The sequence below is a fragment of the Heterocephalus glaber genome, unplaced genomic scaffold (assembly GCF_053883595.1).
Source record: "Heterocephalus glaber isolate CG9 unplaced genomic scaffold, H.glaber_assembly_v1.0 deba00000347, whole genome shotgun sequence".
NCBI lineage: Eukaryota > Metazoa > Chordata > Mammalia > Rodentia > Bathyergidae > Heterocephalus > Heterocephalus glaber.
Genome location: NW_028258143.1, coordinates 61,705,194 through 61,722,395, shown reverse-complemented (window position 1 = coordinate 61,722,395; position 17,202 = coordinate 61,705,194). Strand labels below are relative to the sequence as shown.

Genomic DNA, 17,202 nt, shown 5'->3' with positions numbered 1-17,202 from the left:
TACTCAGTGAACCACGTCATCTGACAAGACTCTATCTCCTAACAGCACATTCGGTTTTGGTTTCATCAATGGATCAATCCACTGATGAGCAGTATAGTGCCCCATGATCCATTCACTTTCCCAAAACTCCACCTCTGAACACATGAGCCTTCTGAGGGGAATTCTAGATCTAAGATATAACAGAAAGTGAATAAATAAAACATAATGCTTTATGAAAAATATAAGTCAAAAATAAAATTTTAAAAATGAAAAAGATTTGAAAAAAAAAAGGATTTCAGAGAAAGTGACAGATATTGGAGACAAAATAAATATAATATGATTAATAAAATTTAAAATTAAAATAGTTTTAAAAAGAAAAGCAGAACCAAAGAAAGAAAATAAACACCAAAACCTAAAATTGAAGAAAAATTTCCTGAAATTATACATATATATCTGGCAGTACATTTTGAAAGAGCACATAATGTACCTGAGAATATTACCTGAATATTTGTCTGTAGCTGAGATTCCATAGAGAAATGACTGAAAGAGGAAATATTTTATTTCTGAACTAATTAAACACTAATTCGAAGCTTAGGAATTGTTCAACTCTTCTTTGACCAAAACTGTACACAATTAAAGAGAAGTAAATGAAAGTATGACTAAGACAAATTTGTTTCTGAGACTGAATCCCAAAAAGAGGTATTTCCTTTACCTATTGCTGCCTAGCAAACCACGAAAATGAAGTGACCAAAAACATCAGCTTCGTCATTTTGCCTATGAATCTGCAGTTTTGATGGATCTTGGCTGGGACAGCTCATCTCTGTTCCACTTGGTGTCACCTGGGGCAGGTCAGTGGCAAGGAGATGGAGTCATCAAAATGTCCATTCATCTGTCTGGGGGTTGGTGCAGGCAGATTCTCTGAACAATTACACATCATCCTCCCACGTGGTCTGAGCTGTTCCCCTCTTCAGATCTCCTCTTAAAGAGCAAGTAGATCTGGGTCTGTCTCATCTTTCCATCTAATATGGTCTTCAAGATCTTATCCCTCTTTCCTATGTCAGTCTCTTGCTTTCTTCCTGCCTTCGTTCATTTTCCTTTCATTAGCATCCTCTTGTCGAAGCATATTTTTATAGCTAATTCAATTTCTTCTTTTTTTTTTTTTTAGCAAATATGATTTTTAGAGACAATGTTTCAGGAACAGTTCTTTTTAATTGCTCATATAGCTGTTGTATTTTTAAATAAATATCTGGAGTTATTTATTTATATGACTGAAGAAGATGGCATATTTCCTGTATAGTAAGATCTCATAGTCATGGATTATATAAACCATGTATATGGTATCTTCTGCTGACAAACTTAATGAACATAAATTTAGACTTTCTCTTGAGGACAAAATTACAATAGCTGCCAAGACTCCATAATGTTAAGATGCCTTTTTCCTTTCTAAACTGTTAGACTCTAAAGCTACCTACCCTAATCACACCTGAAACCTTGATGTCCAAATATTTTCTTGATCTTCATATGCTAGCCCTGGCTCCTGTGTCTCAAGATTTCTTGCGTGTGTGTGTGTGTGTGTGTGTGTGTGTGTGTGTTTATTGGCTGTGTGGGAAATATTTAACCTTTCTCTTACCCTTCTGAGCTAAGAATTGAGACACAGAATCACAGAATACAGGAGCCAACAGATAAAAATCAAAATATCTATTTCACAATAGATGAAAAACTGGACTGGAGATTGTAGTTTACATGTAATATAATAATGGTTTCTTAATATGTCACCTTTGATTGAACCAACCAGGAAGTAACACATCTGGACAATGGCAGCTTATCATGAGATGGAGAACAGACTAGAATGCTCCCTTTCTGGTGGCAGGAAGATGCAAAAGAAAGAAACCCCAAATATGCTACATAAAGCAAGCTCATATGTTCATCACTGTCTTCTGGGAGGAGCGAGTTATGAAAGTGTTATAAAGATTCCCAAGGAAGACAAGAGCCTACGGGAGAAGGTTCTCCTCCCCTGCTTCACCGATTCATAGTAGTGTGTAACTCCCACAAGTTTCTCTGGCCAGTCTCTCGGTAAGTTATTAAACAAAAAGAGAAATCATGAGTATATGGAAGTGATTCCCCTATTCCACATGTCAAAGGTAGCACACTTCCAGCTTCCTTATCACAGTCTTCTCTGATCAGATTCTCTGTAGACCTTGAAAAAATTTCACTCTCACCAGAGGATATTTCTTTGGAAGACAGAATGGTGCCCAGTCTTGGTGCTGGGGAACATAACTCTCCCTATTTTCTGAAGTCAGTAGACATTAATGGTGGTATTATAGATAAGCTTATTTACTGTCTTCCCCACTGTGGTTTTTTTTTTGTTTTTTTAGGGGAGAAAAAATAGAGATTTATTTTTGATCAAGGAATCCATGACTGTAAGAGTAATACATAGGAGTATGGGATTTAGTAGCATTTAGTACTAAAAGATTAAGTGCTAACCATTCACTAGTAAAAAAGATCAATCTCCCCTGCCACTCCTGGCCCAGAGGTAGGGGCTTCTGAGCCACTGTCCCACTGCTCCTGGTCCAGAGGAAGGGGCTTTCCAGCCACCAGCCCTCCCGCTGCTCCCAGCCCAGAGAAAAGGGATTTGGGGCTGCGGTCCATCTGGCCATTCCCAGCCCAGAGGAAAAGGTTTTGGGCAGCCTTCTGTCCCACCGTTCCCAGCCCAGAGAAAGGGGCTTCCTGGCCACCATCCATCCCGCCACTCCCAGCCCAGAGGAAAGGGCTTTTGGGCCACGGTCTGTCCGGCAGCTCCCGGCCCAGAGGAAGGGGCTTTTGAGCCACCATCCCACTGCTTCTGGTCCAGAGGAAGGGGCTTCTGGGCCACCATCCCTCCTGCTGCTCCGGGCCCCTGTCCCACCTCTTCCAGCTCAGAGGAGGTGAGCCGCAGGGGCACCAAAAGCACTCCCTCTGCTCCTCCAGTCAAAATGAGAAAACACGTAAATAAGTCTCAAAACCAGACTTCCAGATCACCTACACCAACTCCAAAGGGAAATGAGATGGAACACTCTGATACTCAACCACCTGGACCCACTGAACTGGCAACAAAAGGGGATCTGGAAAAAATGAAATCAGAAATAATTTCTCAGATAACAGGAGAAATTGTGCTCCTAGTGTAAGACATGATTAATAAATATAGAGAGGAGCTGAGGAACATGATGGAATCCCAACATAGGAAATAAATGGAATCCATAAAACAGATGCAAAAAGATTTCCAGGAGATGAAAATCTCCATTGAAAGGCTACACAGCAGAATGAGCCAATGTGAGGACAGAATTTCAGATATAGAAGATAAGATTGCAATTAGTGACCAGGAAAAGAAAAATTGCTTCAAAATTATAAGGGAACATGAGAAATCAATCTAGCAGCTGCTAGACGATACAAAGAAGACTGATTGGAGTCAATGAAAAAACAGGAGAGAGTGCAGATGACATAAAAAAACTCTTCACAGAAGTAATGGCAGAAAACATCCCAAGCAGGGGAAAAGAACTTGACATACAGATAAGTGAGGCATATAGGACTCCAACTAGCCTTGATCAAAAAAAATCTACACATAGGCATATAACTGTTAAGATTCCAGAAACACAACAGAAGAACAAAGTTCTCCAAGCAGTGAGAGAAAAGAAACAAATCACATACAAAGGAAAGCCCATCAGAATCACAGCAGACTTCTCAACACAAACCATCAAGGCAAGAAGAGCTTGGAGTGACATATTCCAAGCCCTAAAAGAAAACAGCCTTCAACCCAGATTGATTTATCCTGCAAAACTATCTTTCAAAATTGATGGAGAAATAAGATACTTTCATGACAAAAAGCACCTTAGGAACTTCATGAATACCAAACCAGCATGCTAAAAAATTTTACACAATATCCTAGGAACAGACATTGAGGCTCACAACCCCAGGAAGCAAAGCAGAATGAACCCATCTGGCACAACAAGAAATTAAATGTGAAGGGGGAGAACCCAATAAAAAGAAAAAGTCATGGCAATGACCAGTTAATACGTTTTAGTTGTATCCATCAATGTTAATGGTCTCAATTAACTAATCAAAAGAAACAGACTGGAAGAATGGGTCAAGAAATAAAATCCAACACTACGCTGCATACAAGTAACACACTTAATTCAAAATGAAACTCATAGACTGAAAGTTAAAGGGTGGAAGATAATACTCCACGTGACGGGAACCCCCAAAAAAGCAGAAGTAGCTATCCTCTTTGCAGATCAAGTATATTTCAAACCAATGCTGATTAAGAGAGACAAAGAAGGACACTACATCCTTGTAAAGGGAACAATCCAAGAGGAGGAGATGACAATCATAAATATCTATGCACCAAACACTAGTACACCCAACTATATAAAACAAATACTAACGGACATGAAAAGTCATATATGGACTAATACAATTGTAGAGGGGACCTCAACACCCCACTGTCATAAATAGATAGATCAGCTAGACAAACAATAAGTAATGAAATACCAGAACTCAATCGAACTCTTGAACAAATGAACTTAACAGATGTTTACAGAGTCTTCCCCCCACAAAATCAGAATACACATTCTTCTCAGCTGCACATGGGTCATTCTCCAAAATAGACCACATACTCACACACAGAACATGTTTAAGTAAGTGCAAAGGAATTGAAGTTATCCCCTGTATATTATCAGACCATAGTGCGATGAAATTGGAGATCCATAGCAAAAGAAACTGGAAAAATTTCATAAACACGTGGAAATAGAACAACACATTTCTGAATAACCAATGGGTCACAGAGGAAATTAAAGAAGAAATCAGACAGTTCCTTCAATTAAATGACAATGACAATACAACATATCAGAATCTATAGGACACAATGAAAGCAGTCTTAGGAGGGAAATTCATAGCAGTGAATACACATATTAGGAAAACAGAATGAGCCCAATTAAACAACCTGATGCTGAACCTCAAGCTTCTAGAAAAAGAAGAGCAGGACAACCCCAAAGCTTATACAAGGGAGGAAATTATAAAGATGAGAGGAGAAATCAATGCAATGGAGACTAAGAGAATGATACAAAACATCAATGAAGCCAAGAGTTGGTTCTTCAAACGAATCAACAAAATTGACAAACCCTTAGCCAATCTTATCAGAAAAAGGAAAGAAAAGGCCCAAATCCATGCAATTAGGAATGAAAAGGGTGAAATTACAACAGACCCAGCAGAAATCCAGAGGATCATCAATACCTACTTCTAGAACCTATACGCCAAACAGATGGAAAACACAGAAGAAATGGACAGATTCCTAGATACATATGAATTACCAAAGTTAACCGAAGAAGACCTAAAAATTCTAAACAACCCAATATCAACCAATGAAATTAAAAACATAATTAAAACTTATCAACTAAGAAAAGCCCAGGCCTTGATGGCTTCACTGCTGAATTCTACAAGACATTTAGAGAGGAACTACTGCCACTAGTGTTTAAACTCTTCAGTGAAATTGAAAGGGAAGCAATACTCCCAAATTCATTCCTGGAAGCAAGCATCACCTTGATCCCCAAAGCAGAGAAAGACCCAACCAAAAAAGAGAACTATAGGCCAGTCTCACTAATGAAAACTAGATGCAAAAATCCTTAATAAGATACTGGCAAATAGAATGCAGAAGATCATCAAGAAGATCATACACCCTGATCAAGTGGGATTCATCCCAGGGAGGCAGGGATGGTTCAACATACATGAATCAATCAATGTAATACACTATATCAATAGAGCCAAGGACAAAAACCATATGATTATCTCCATAGATACAGAAAAAGCATTTGACAAACTCCAACATGCATTTATGATAAAAGGCCTACAAAAAATCGGAACAGATGGTCTCTACCTCCAACTGATAAAAGCCATCTATGAAAAACCAACAGCCAATATCATACTAAATGGTCAAAACCTGAAATCCTTCACACTAAAATCAGGAACAAGACAAGGATGTCCACTATCACCACTCTTGTTCAATATAGTTCTAGAAACATTACCCATGGCAATTAGACAAGAGAAAGAAATAAAAGGAATAAAGATAGGTAATGAAGTCAAATTGTCATTATTTGCAGATGACATGATACTGTATATAGCAGACCCCAAGAACTCCACCAAAAGTCTTCTAGACTTAATAACCAAATTCAGTCAAGTAGCTGGTTCCAAGGTCAACACACAAAAATCAATAGCTTTCCTCTACACCAATGACACACTCACTGAGAGAGAAATAGAGCAAATAATTCCTTTCACAATAGCATTCAAAAAACTGAAATACTTAGGAATCAGTCTAACAAAAGAAATCAAAGACCTCTTCTCTGAAAACTATGGCACTCTGAAAAATTGAAGATGATATCAGAAAATGGACAGACATCCCTGCTCCTGGGTAGGAAGGATTAATATAGTGAAAGTGGCCATACTTCCAAAACTGCTATATAGATTCAATGCAATTCCAATTGAGATCCCAGCAGCACACTTCACAGACCTTGAGAAAACAATCCAAAAATTCATTTGGAACAAGAAGAGACCCAGAATAGCAAAAGCAATTCTAGGTAACAGAGACATGGCAGGGGGTATCACAATCCCCAACCTGCAACTCTACTACAAAGCTACTGTGATAAAAACAGCATAGTACTGGCAAAGAAACAGACCTGAGGGCCAGTGGGACAAATTAGAAGATGCAAAAACAATGCCAGACACACTCAGCCATCTCATCTTTGATAAAGGAGCCAAACACCCTCACTGGATGAAGGATAGCCTCTTTAATAAATGGTGCTGGAAAAATTGGGTTTCAACTTGCCAAAGATTAAAACTAGACCTATATCTCTCGCTATGCACTAAACTAAAATTGAAATGGATTAAAGATCTAAATATTAAAAGAGAAACTCTGAACCAGTTGGAACAGAGGTTAGGTAGAACTCTTGAAGACATCAGTGTAGGAAAAGATTTTATGAACAAAACCTCAGTTGCCCGTGAACTAGCACAAACAATCAACAAGTGGGATCTCTTCTTATTAAAACGCTTCTGCACTGCAAGAGAAACCACCAGCAGTGTGAAGAGACCACCCACAATGTGGGAGAAAATCTTCACCTCCTTTTCCTCAAAGGTCTACTATCTCAAATCTATAAAGAACTTAAAAAGATCGGACCTCCCAAATTTAAAGACCTAATCAAAAAATGGGCATCTGAAATGAACAGACATTTCTCAGACAAAGAAGTAAAAATAGCAAATAAATATATGAAAAAATGTTCAACATCACTGGTCATTCGAGAGATGCAAATGAAAACAACACTGAGATTCCACCTCACTCCAGAAAGAATGGCTGCTATCGTGAAATCAACCAATAACAAATGCTGGCGGGGCTGTGGGAAAAGAGGAACCCTGCTCCACTGCTGGTGGGAGTGTAGACTGGTGCAACCACTGTGGAAATCAGTATGGAGATACCTCATAGAACTAGGACTGGAAGTCCCATTTGACCTCGCTATTTCACTGCTGAGAATCTTCCCCAAAGAATTAAAAGAATCATACCACAGTGATATATGTGCACCCATGTTCATAGCAGCACAGTTTGTGATAGCTAAAACTTAGAAACAGCCCAAATGCCCATCAACTGGAGACTGGATTAAGAAAATGTGGTGTTTTTTTTTTATAAAATGGAGTACTACTTAGCCATAAAAAATGAGAAATTAGAGACATTTATAGCTAAGTGGATGCACATTGAAGCGATACTCTTAAGTGAAATAAATAGGACACACATGTATAAATACTGAATAGTTTCTCTGGTGTGAGAAACTGAAAGTGTAAATAAGGACTAAAAGGTATAATAGGTAATGTGAAATAGGAAGAAAAGGGGCAAAGGGGAAGGAAGTGGGAGGGCTAGGGGAAAGTATAGAAGGGAATGGGATTAATATGAGAAAATGGAAAAATAGGAACAAAATCTTTGTAAATAGGGAGGACTGGAGGGGTTGAAGGGAGGGCTGGGCAAGGGTGAAAAATAAGAACCAAGAGAGATTATGTAGAGGTGCAAATTTCCAATGATGAATGTCATTATATTGTATACCTAAAATGTACCAATGATTAGAATGAATAATCAATAACGCAAACTGGGAAGAAAAAGTCCAAAGGGGTAGGGGTAGTGGGAGGGGCAGGGGAAAGGAAAGAAGGGAAAGAAAAATGCTGAGAAATGGACAAAATGGAAAAAAAGTCTTTGTAAATAGGGAAGGGTGGAGGGGGTGAAGGGGGGGCTAGGAATGGGGAAAAAATGAGAACCAAGATGCATCATGTAAAGGTACAAGTTCTCAATGAGAAATGTAATTCTGTTGTATACCTAAAATGTACCAATAAAAGAATTTAAGAAAAAAAAATCAAACAATAGTTTAGTGAGTTAATATTGTCTATAAAAATATCCCAATAATGTCAAGATTTGTTTTGTTTCTATAACATGTATTTCTAATACCTTTTCAACAATATAAAAAGTTGTGCTGTTTGTTCTGGGATGAATCCATAAACAATGGAAAGTCTCACCAAATATAGGATTGTAAGGTTTCTTCAGGCCCTTTGGCTTTTGATGGAATCCTGACAAACACTATTTCACTACTTTCTTCAAACAGAAATAAGGATTTTCTTCAAGAGCAGCCTTAAACTGGAAGTCTGCGTGATAGTAGTAGTCTGAAAATTTATCCAAGAAAGACTGAGGTTCCAAAATGAATGTAGGCGGAGCAACCCTGGACAAGTCCATACCTGGATGGACTTGTTTCAGTAGTGTCCAGATAAGGCTTTTGTTTTCTTCAGACACGGTTTCTGTTTGAGAAGCCTCACCTGCCTCTTCAAGTTCTTCATGGCCCTGTTCATCGTAAGTGGTATCCTTTAAAGCATAACAGGCTCAGGTTCGATATATGAATCATCCTGGCTTTCTGATGTATCAGTATCACTTTCTTCACTTTTCCCCATCACCTCATTGTCTGATTCATAGTGTTCTTGATCATTTTCTTTATCAGATTTATCAGAATACATATCTTGTTCCTTAAAATGTTGTTGTTCAATTTCACTATCATTTAACTGGAAGTTGTCACCACTGTGGAGACTGTTAGCATGTAATAAGCCATACAAAGTCACATGGGTGCTGATGAGATGCGCAGGTCATGTTCCTTTCCTTCTCTGATCATTGTACCTCTGAGAAGACTAGAACATTTCAAAGCCACTCCAAAGAATCCATCCAGCACCTTCCATCTGGTTCTGAAGTAGCTCAGATGATCAAATAACTGCTAGGGAAGGCCTGAGTTATAGATCTGAGTTATAGGTCTTTTGAACCCTTCACTGCCCAAACAGACTGCTCCAGAGGAGGGAAAAGTTTGAAACAAAAGCCATCCTTTTTTGATGGACGCTCAATGATTTCATGCATTCAGCAGAACAGTTCCAACCCACTGACCATTCCTTTGGGTCTTATAGATCAGTAACACCCCAGGTTTCAGCACGCACCACGAATCTTCAACCAATCAGCCATAACAATAACAGAAGGATCTGTGATTGTACTAACTCCTTCGTGGCTCTTTTCTTTTGTTCTCCGTAATTTTTCTTTGCACCTTAAGAGATTCTTTCTTTGTGAGCTTACTTGAAGTCAAGCTGTCTTTCTCTGAGCCATTATAAAGTTTTGATTCAGACTTGCTCTTTGACATGGAAAGTGAAGATTCATCTCTGTTTTGAGAAATATCTTCCCTCCCCTTTCAAAACCCTGGCTATGAGGACTTGCAGGACTGAGAGATGGCTGATACAGATCTTTTTTTTTTTTTTTTTTTTTTTTGGTACCAGGGATCGAACTCAGGACCTTGCACTTGCAAGGCAGGCGTGGTGCCACTGAGCTAAATCCCCGGCTGATGCAGATCTTTAGTTGGTGTTTGATAAGCTTCTTTGCCTTGGCGCTGACTCACCTTTCCTAGTGTCAGAAGAAGCTGAGATTCGTCACTGTTTGTTGCTGGCCCAAGGGTATCTTTGCTATGACCAAGAAGCGAAGTTTGGTCAGGTTCTCCAGCTGTTAAACCTGCCTCTATAATGGAAAAAGATAGATTTATGCCTCTCTTCTCATTAGTGTGGAGCCAGCCTGTGTGTCTGGAAACCTGGTGTGTAGCCCCTGGAGAGGAGCGCAGGGAGCTGGTTCTTGGGGGATTCCGGAGGAGCCAGGGGCCCGGGCCCTACACGCGTTGGGCCGGACCCCAACTTCTCTCCGGGCAGCTGGAGCGCCAGGGCGAGCACGGCTGGAACTCTGGCCCCGCGGTCCTGTGGCCAAAGTGGGACCCCTCCTTCCTTCCGTCTGCCGGCTTCCGCCACGGCCAAGGCTCTGTCTTCCCCACTGTTTTAAAAGGTTCAACTGGATATCCTCTGGATGGGCACATCCTCCAAGACGAGGCCTCTGGTCACCTGGCCTTGCCTGCCTTTTATTCTGCTCTGGGTGGTCCATGTACACTGTGCAGAGATGGATAAAACTGGGAGAGGCTGCCTTGAAAAAGTATGTCAACTTCCCTCTTTTCTTTCCTTGACTCATTTTCTTTCTTTTTTTTTTGGTACCAGGGATCAAACTCAGGCCCTCATGCTTACAAGGCAGGCGGTGGAACCACTGAGCTAAATCCCCGGCCCCCTTGACTCGTTTTCTGATTCCATCTTTCTTTTTCTCAGTGGGTTAGGCATATGCTGCCCAGGGGTAGGGTTTTTTTTAAAAAAACTAAAACAACTCCATATTTTCATTATTGGATTTTGTCTTGCCTATATTTTATACACAGAGTCTCCAGATTATTCCAACCTGGATGGGAAGTAGCTGCCATTTATTTCTCAGCATAACCATTTTTCTATGAAGCCCTGACATATAACTAACACTTAAATTGAAATAATCTAAAACCATCTCTCAGTTTTGACTCCTTGAAGCTGATGATGGGCAGATACTTATAAGATCTCCTGGGTAAAGGAATCCAGATGCAAGTGTCTCTCATCATTCAGTTCTTTCCACCCAAATGTTTACTCTATATACTTGCACAAATTTTGTGCAATTGTCTTTGAACTGAAAACCTGTTATAAGGAATATTCTTTGCACCAGCAAAATTGTTTCTTTTGGGTAAGACTGAGGGAGAGAAAATGTAGGTCTCAGGGTGCTGCACCTCAGCCGTCTTCTTAACAGGATTACAGTATGTGGGCTTGTGTCAAAACATGTGCATTCTTGCTATCAGCCTTTTTATTTTTTCCAAGACAGCATAGCCTTCAAGTTTCCCTGTCGCTTTTGTGAGGTATCTGTGGGCACTCCCAACCTGGGGCGCGTAAATTAGAGAATAAATTTTAATTTTATTTGAAGTCAGAAGTATGGTTAGTTAACATTTGAAATACTCTAATCAGGCATACACCCAGCAGAAGTAGTTAGCATTTGAAAGAATCTAATCAGGAGTGCGGTCTCCAGAGGCAGCTGCTACTCTTGCTCTCATATCTTGCTCTCTGATTAGTCCTAGTAGGTGTCATAATTATAAATAAGCCATGCTAGAAGTGAGTTTTCATTGGTAAAATGAGAGGGTACAAGACATATGGATTGGTTAGAAGTGTTACACAGGCACAGCTGACTTACAGAAAGGAGATCTAGCATCCTCAGTGAGCCAAACTTCTCAACCAGGGATGATCCGCCTTCAAACCAACCTCCCAACTGCCTAACCCAGAATATTTGGCAATGTCTGGAGACGTCTTTGGTTGTCACAACTGGAGCAAAAGACAGCCATTGACTTTTGGTGGAAAATTGAACCATGCATGGAACCCTTCACCACCAACGGAGAATTATCTAGTGGGAAGTATCAGTAGCAGCAAGGTTGAGAAACCCTATAGCAAACCACTAAGAGTAGTGCCCTATGTCCAGGACTCTATGTGGTCCCATGTGTAGTCATTAATTGAGACTATCACCTGCTTACTAGAAATGTAGCTGATGCCCGTGGCCAGCTATTGCTGCAAATCACCATGGAAGGTACTAGTTGGCACTCCTAAAAGGTCAGAGAACTCAGAATTAACTGTGTTTGTGCCTGCTTGCTGATATGTTTTTTAAATGTGCTGCAGGCTTACTCTCATTCTAATAGAATCTGGCAGACTGAGAAATTTTGAAAGCAAAGGCTCATGTCCTTTATCATTGTTAGACACTATACTTATCAAATGATTGTGAATGAACAGCTTTCATAGGTTATTTTCAAAAGGACAAGGTACAGCTTGAAGTACAGTTTTATCACACTGGCTACCCAGTGTTTTAAGGAGCTGCTGGCATTCTTAAATACTTGTGCATATATTTGAAAGGGCGTATGAACACTTTAGATGTACCAGCCATTGTAGTTTCTATGGATATATGTGAGAACAAAATAGACACAGTGCTTGCTTTCCTATGCATATATTGAAAATGAATCTGAATTTCAGTTGTGAACACAGCTAGTTCATCTGTGGGTCATTTCCAAAGCAAGTTAGTGAATGGAAATAAATAGGGGAGAGAATCACAAGCTAGACTCAATTTCACATAAACTTTATCTTCAGTACTAGATTTTCCCTATATTTTGTGAAAATCTTTGCATATAAAATACCTGGGCTAGTTCTTATGTTAGAAAATCTACAATTACAAGTTTTGCAATCATTGGTACATAAGATAGAAAATGATGGATATTTGGCAAAGTGTCTTGTTATTTTAAATTATACAGCTGACCTCTCCCAACATGGTCACATACAGAATTACCTTCTCCCTATACTTGCTGCAACTACACTTCTATGAACTGTATGGTATTTTTCCTCTGACACCGTGTTTACCCCCCATATTTCTCTCTCCCTTGCTAGGTTGCGAGCTGTTAAGTTTGGAAAGCCACACCTCTCCCCTTGAACAAGGAAGCTGCAAACAGAATGATTGAAGAACAGATGAAGAAATAACTGATATCATCACTTATTTTTATATCCAGAAAAGACACATATAGTTTGTACTTATGATTCTTACATATTGTTTAATGCTCAGATGATACAGGTAAGTTTTACTTGTGGTATTTTAAAGTGGAGAATCAATAACCAATGTCATAGTCATGTCAAAGGGACCCACAGGTGGCATGTATTATGGTAAACGTGTCATGCTAAGTCTTGTACTGCCACCCTGAGAGTGGCTATGTTAACCACTGGTGTGATGGATCCCATTAATTAGGCTCCAGAGGCGATGTACAGATGAATGTTGGATAATCAGAGCACTCTTGACCCAAAGGCATATCCATTTGGAATCGGAATTGGAGCACCAAGATTTAGATATGACACAGTTCTTTAGCCGGATGTAACATCTGCTTTATAGTAAGAACATTTTTTAATGGGATTGCATGTAGTATGATCGAAAAATACAGTGAATGCTTAAATTTAAAAAATTTATTACATTGTAAGACACATAGTCATTAATCCCCTCTGAAAATACTTCCTTTAGCTTGAAACACACATATTCCATTGTTCTTGGCACTTTCTGAGTCCTCTTTTATGAGTGTCTTTAGTTGTACTGTTGTGGCTGCCTTGTTCTTTCTTGGTCATTTTGACTTTTTAGAAGAGCCAGAAGTCATACAATGGCAGATGCAATGAATAAGATGAGTGAAGACCATGATGTTTTTAGAAGCCTGCTTTCTGTTGGATGACACTTGGCAGCAGCATTCACCAAATTTTTGATCATACTCCACGAACACCCTCATGAAAGAAGACTTCCAGAACTGCTTCAGAAAGTGGCAAGAAAGGTGAGATGAGTATTTTTGAAGTGAAGAGGAATATTTTGAGGATAATTAATGTCAATGTATCTTGCATTGTCATAAATGTTTAAAATTTAAACATTCACTATATATTTCAATCTAAGTACAATTGGTTAAAATGCTTTTTTCCTCTCTATGTAAAACTTCCATGGGCACTTCTAGTTTTTTCTCCTTGACTTTTCATCTTTGAATATTCTCCAGCAATTTATGATGGGCACATTCTTTCTTTAGGAATGTTATTATATTAATTCAGATTAAATTTGGCCATTTTTGCAGGTCAGGAAACAGGGATATGTGCACCGTGTATAACTCACTGATTCTCAATTTCAGTGGCGATTGTCAAATCATAGCTTTTATGAATCACATTACCCACGCCCCCCTTCCTCCGTCTTATTTGCTACCTTTTTGTTCTTCTTTTTGCCTTTCAAAATCAGACCCAATTTTGCTAAATTAAAAACATTGTAATTTAATGTCATCGTGGCAAATGATCATTAAAATTACTATGTACAATGATCACTTCACTGCTGTGGAATACCTCTGCAAAATTAAATATTATTAGGAAGAAAGAATTAAATTCCAATCTTCTGGTAGGTTTTATAGTCTTAATTAGACATTCAGATGAGAATACTTAGAAAACCTCAAAAACAAATAATATGAGATAAGTTCATATAGTTGTTCATTTTAAGAACACTGCAGTGATATTTGAATTTCTTTCTTTCTTTTTTTTTTTTGCTACTGGGGATCGAACTCGGGTCCTTTAGCTTGTGCAGCAGGCGGCGAAACCACTGAGCTAAATCCCAGGCCCTTGAATTTATTTCTGACATGAAATATTAGAAAAAAGTAATAGAGTTTCAAGGGAAGTTTAGGTACTATAGGACTTGGAAATTCTTCTAAACATTCAGAATTAAAAATGTAAGAGAACATTTATGAGAATTTAAAACTCCAGGAACTGTTTTATTCAGGAGAAAAATAAGTGGACAAGAAGAATTGCTTTGAAATGTGATAAAGGTTAAAGGCACAATTTCACGAACTATTTCTCCAGGCGAAAAAGTGAACCTTTACAGAACTGAACAGAAAAGTTCATCTCTAGCTTTATTCTTCCTAGAGTTTTAAATTTTTTTTCTCCTCCTTGTTTTATTCTGTAGTGAACAGATGATAAGGAGGAAATGAATTCAAACTTATTTACTTGCAAATAGACATATTCTCTAAAGCTTTGCTTTAAGTAAGAATACTTAATAGCAAAGCAGTGCTACCAAATTTTCATCCTACAAATTCCAAACTGATTCTGTCAAAAAACACATTCTGTTAAAACACAGTCACTGCTTGGTAAAAAATAAATTCTCCCAATATGTTGGGCATTCATTTGACTTTGTAGTTTGTGACTCAGATATTGTTAAAGTCACATCAAGGTTTTTTCTTTCTTTTGCTGAATTCCTTCAGTTGTGTGGTATATTGAATAAACATTATCTGCATATTTAATATTTTCAGTTCACACAAAGATCAACTGTAATTCTTATGTGATAGATTTATTATAAATTTAACTTCAAAAAATGTAAGTCTTTATAGTTCAGAAACTTCCAACTGAATTCTAGATAAGTCTAACAAGATACAACATCAAGACTAGGAAAGAGGAAGTCTAAGTAGAATTTATCCAAACTTGACAAGCCATTTATTCGCTTTTTTCTTAGTTTCATCTGTAAATAGCAAGTTAACTTCCCTTACCTTCTTAAAGAACTGCTGTATTAATTTAATTAGTGCACAGAAAATTTAAATCTCAGTTGCTTTTAAGCAGATAGAATTGTTAGAATTTAGAGTCATTTGCGTGACAGTGAAAAAATGTAGATAATTTTAGTTTTAATTAGAGAGATAAATTCTCATTGTTTCATGAGTAGAACTTCAGGACTGATGAGTTTTGTCTTGTCCTGTTAAGAGTAGATTAAAACTTGGCTGCTATGTTGGAGAAGTTCTGGGCTGTCATGGAAGTACTGAAAGTCTGACTTACAACAGAAGCATATTTGTTTGAAGTGTGGTGGATTAACTAATGGTCAATTTGAAACACCCAGCTGAACCGAGTCAGGGTGGTTCTGGGTGTGGAAGACCCACCTGGGGATTGTTGCCAACAGCATTAAAAAGAGAATTTAAGGGAAAGATGGTAAGCTGTTGATCTTCTTGGAGAAGCTTGCTGTGGCAGGTTTTCTGGATGCAAACTTGGCTGTTCTTTTCAGAGGAGCTCAGGTCCTTGCTGACCCTGGGAAGGGCTGCAGTTCTTGTCAGGGGAGCTCTGGTCTTCATCTTGAGCATCACTTTCTGGCTCCAGAGCAAATCTCTCTGCCTTCTGGTACAGACCCTTCACTCCGCTGGCGCAGGCTTTCTAGCTTCCACCATTGGCCTTTGGGCCTTCCCAGTGCAGGTCTTTGATACAGACAAGCATGAGACACTGCCTTGGGCTCTAGGCCTTTAGCTGGACTTGTGTGGGACATTGCTGTGGGATCCAGGCCCTCAGTTGGATTCTTCAGGTCTCTAGTGTGTGGACAGATCTCTTGTACTCTCCTGCATTTGACTTTTTGGGTAAATATTATAAAATAATTCTGTAAATTATGTGCCCTGTATTAAATCGATTCCTTGCAAACCCTGACTACAACATAAAGTTACAAAAGTCAGAGCAAGGGAGCTGAATTAGTCATTGTCACTACAATTATAGTTTACTGTTGTCCTTAGGACAAAGTCAAAACTCATTAATGTGAAACACAAGACATTGTATGGCCCAGTCCCTGCTTCCAATTCTCAGTACCCCAGCAATACTGACCTGCTTTTTCAACTACATTGTTGGCCTACTTGTTTTCTTTGTCTGCAACACTCTTGTCCATTTTGTATGTTTTACTGAGCTAATTTCCACTCAGATTTTGAATGTGTGCTTCAGTGTCTTTTTTTTTGTGTGTGTGAAAAGCTTGACCCTTTTCTCACCTTCACACTGGGTTAGGTGCCCTTTCCTTTTGTTTTAGGAGTGGTTTGTTAGTATTTTATATACTGTAGTAGTATACTTGTTCATACTTAAAATTAGACTTTAGGATAGGAGAAGGCAAGCACTCTGACATTCTTATTGTTGTGGTACAGTATGCATAATATTCATTCAGTAAACATTTATTGAATGGGTCAATGCATAAATAAGTAAATGTCAGTGCAAACCAGTGATTTTCAATTAGAGGTGATTGATCTTGTCTACCAGGAGACATTTGGCAATGTCTGGAGACATTTTTGACTGACAAAATGTAGGAGGGGTGGTAGTACTAGCATGTAGTGGGTAAAAGTCATAGTAGGATGCAAACATCCTGAATGCATAGGTCAGGCCACTGTAACAATCCAGGTATAAATAATAGTAGTGTTCAGTGTGGTAGTAACAGGTGATACAAAG

General features: G+C 38.8%; 1 pseudogene; it reads right to left on the bottom strand.

Annotated features, from left to right (window-relative positions):
- LOC101719589 (oxysterol-binding protein-related protein 8-like) overlaps positions 1-14,266 on the bottom strand; it is a 49,324-nt pseudogene extending 35,058 nt beyond the window's left edge.
- Between the last annotated feature and the right edge of the window lie 2,936 nt (positions 14,267-17,202).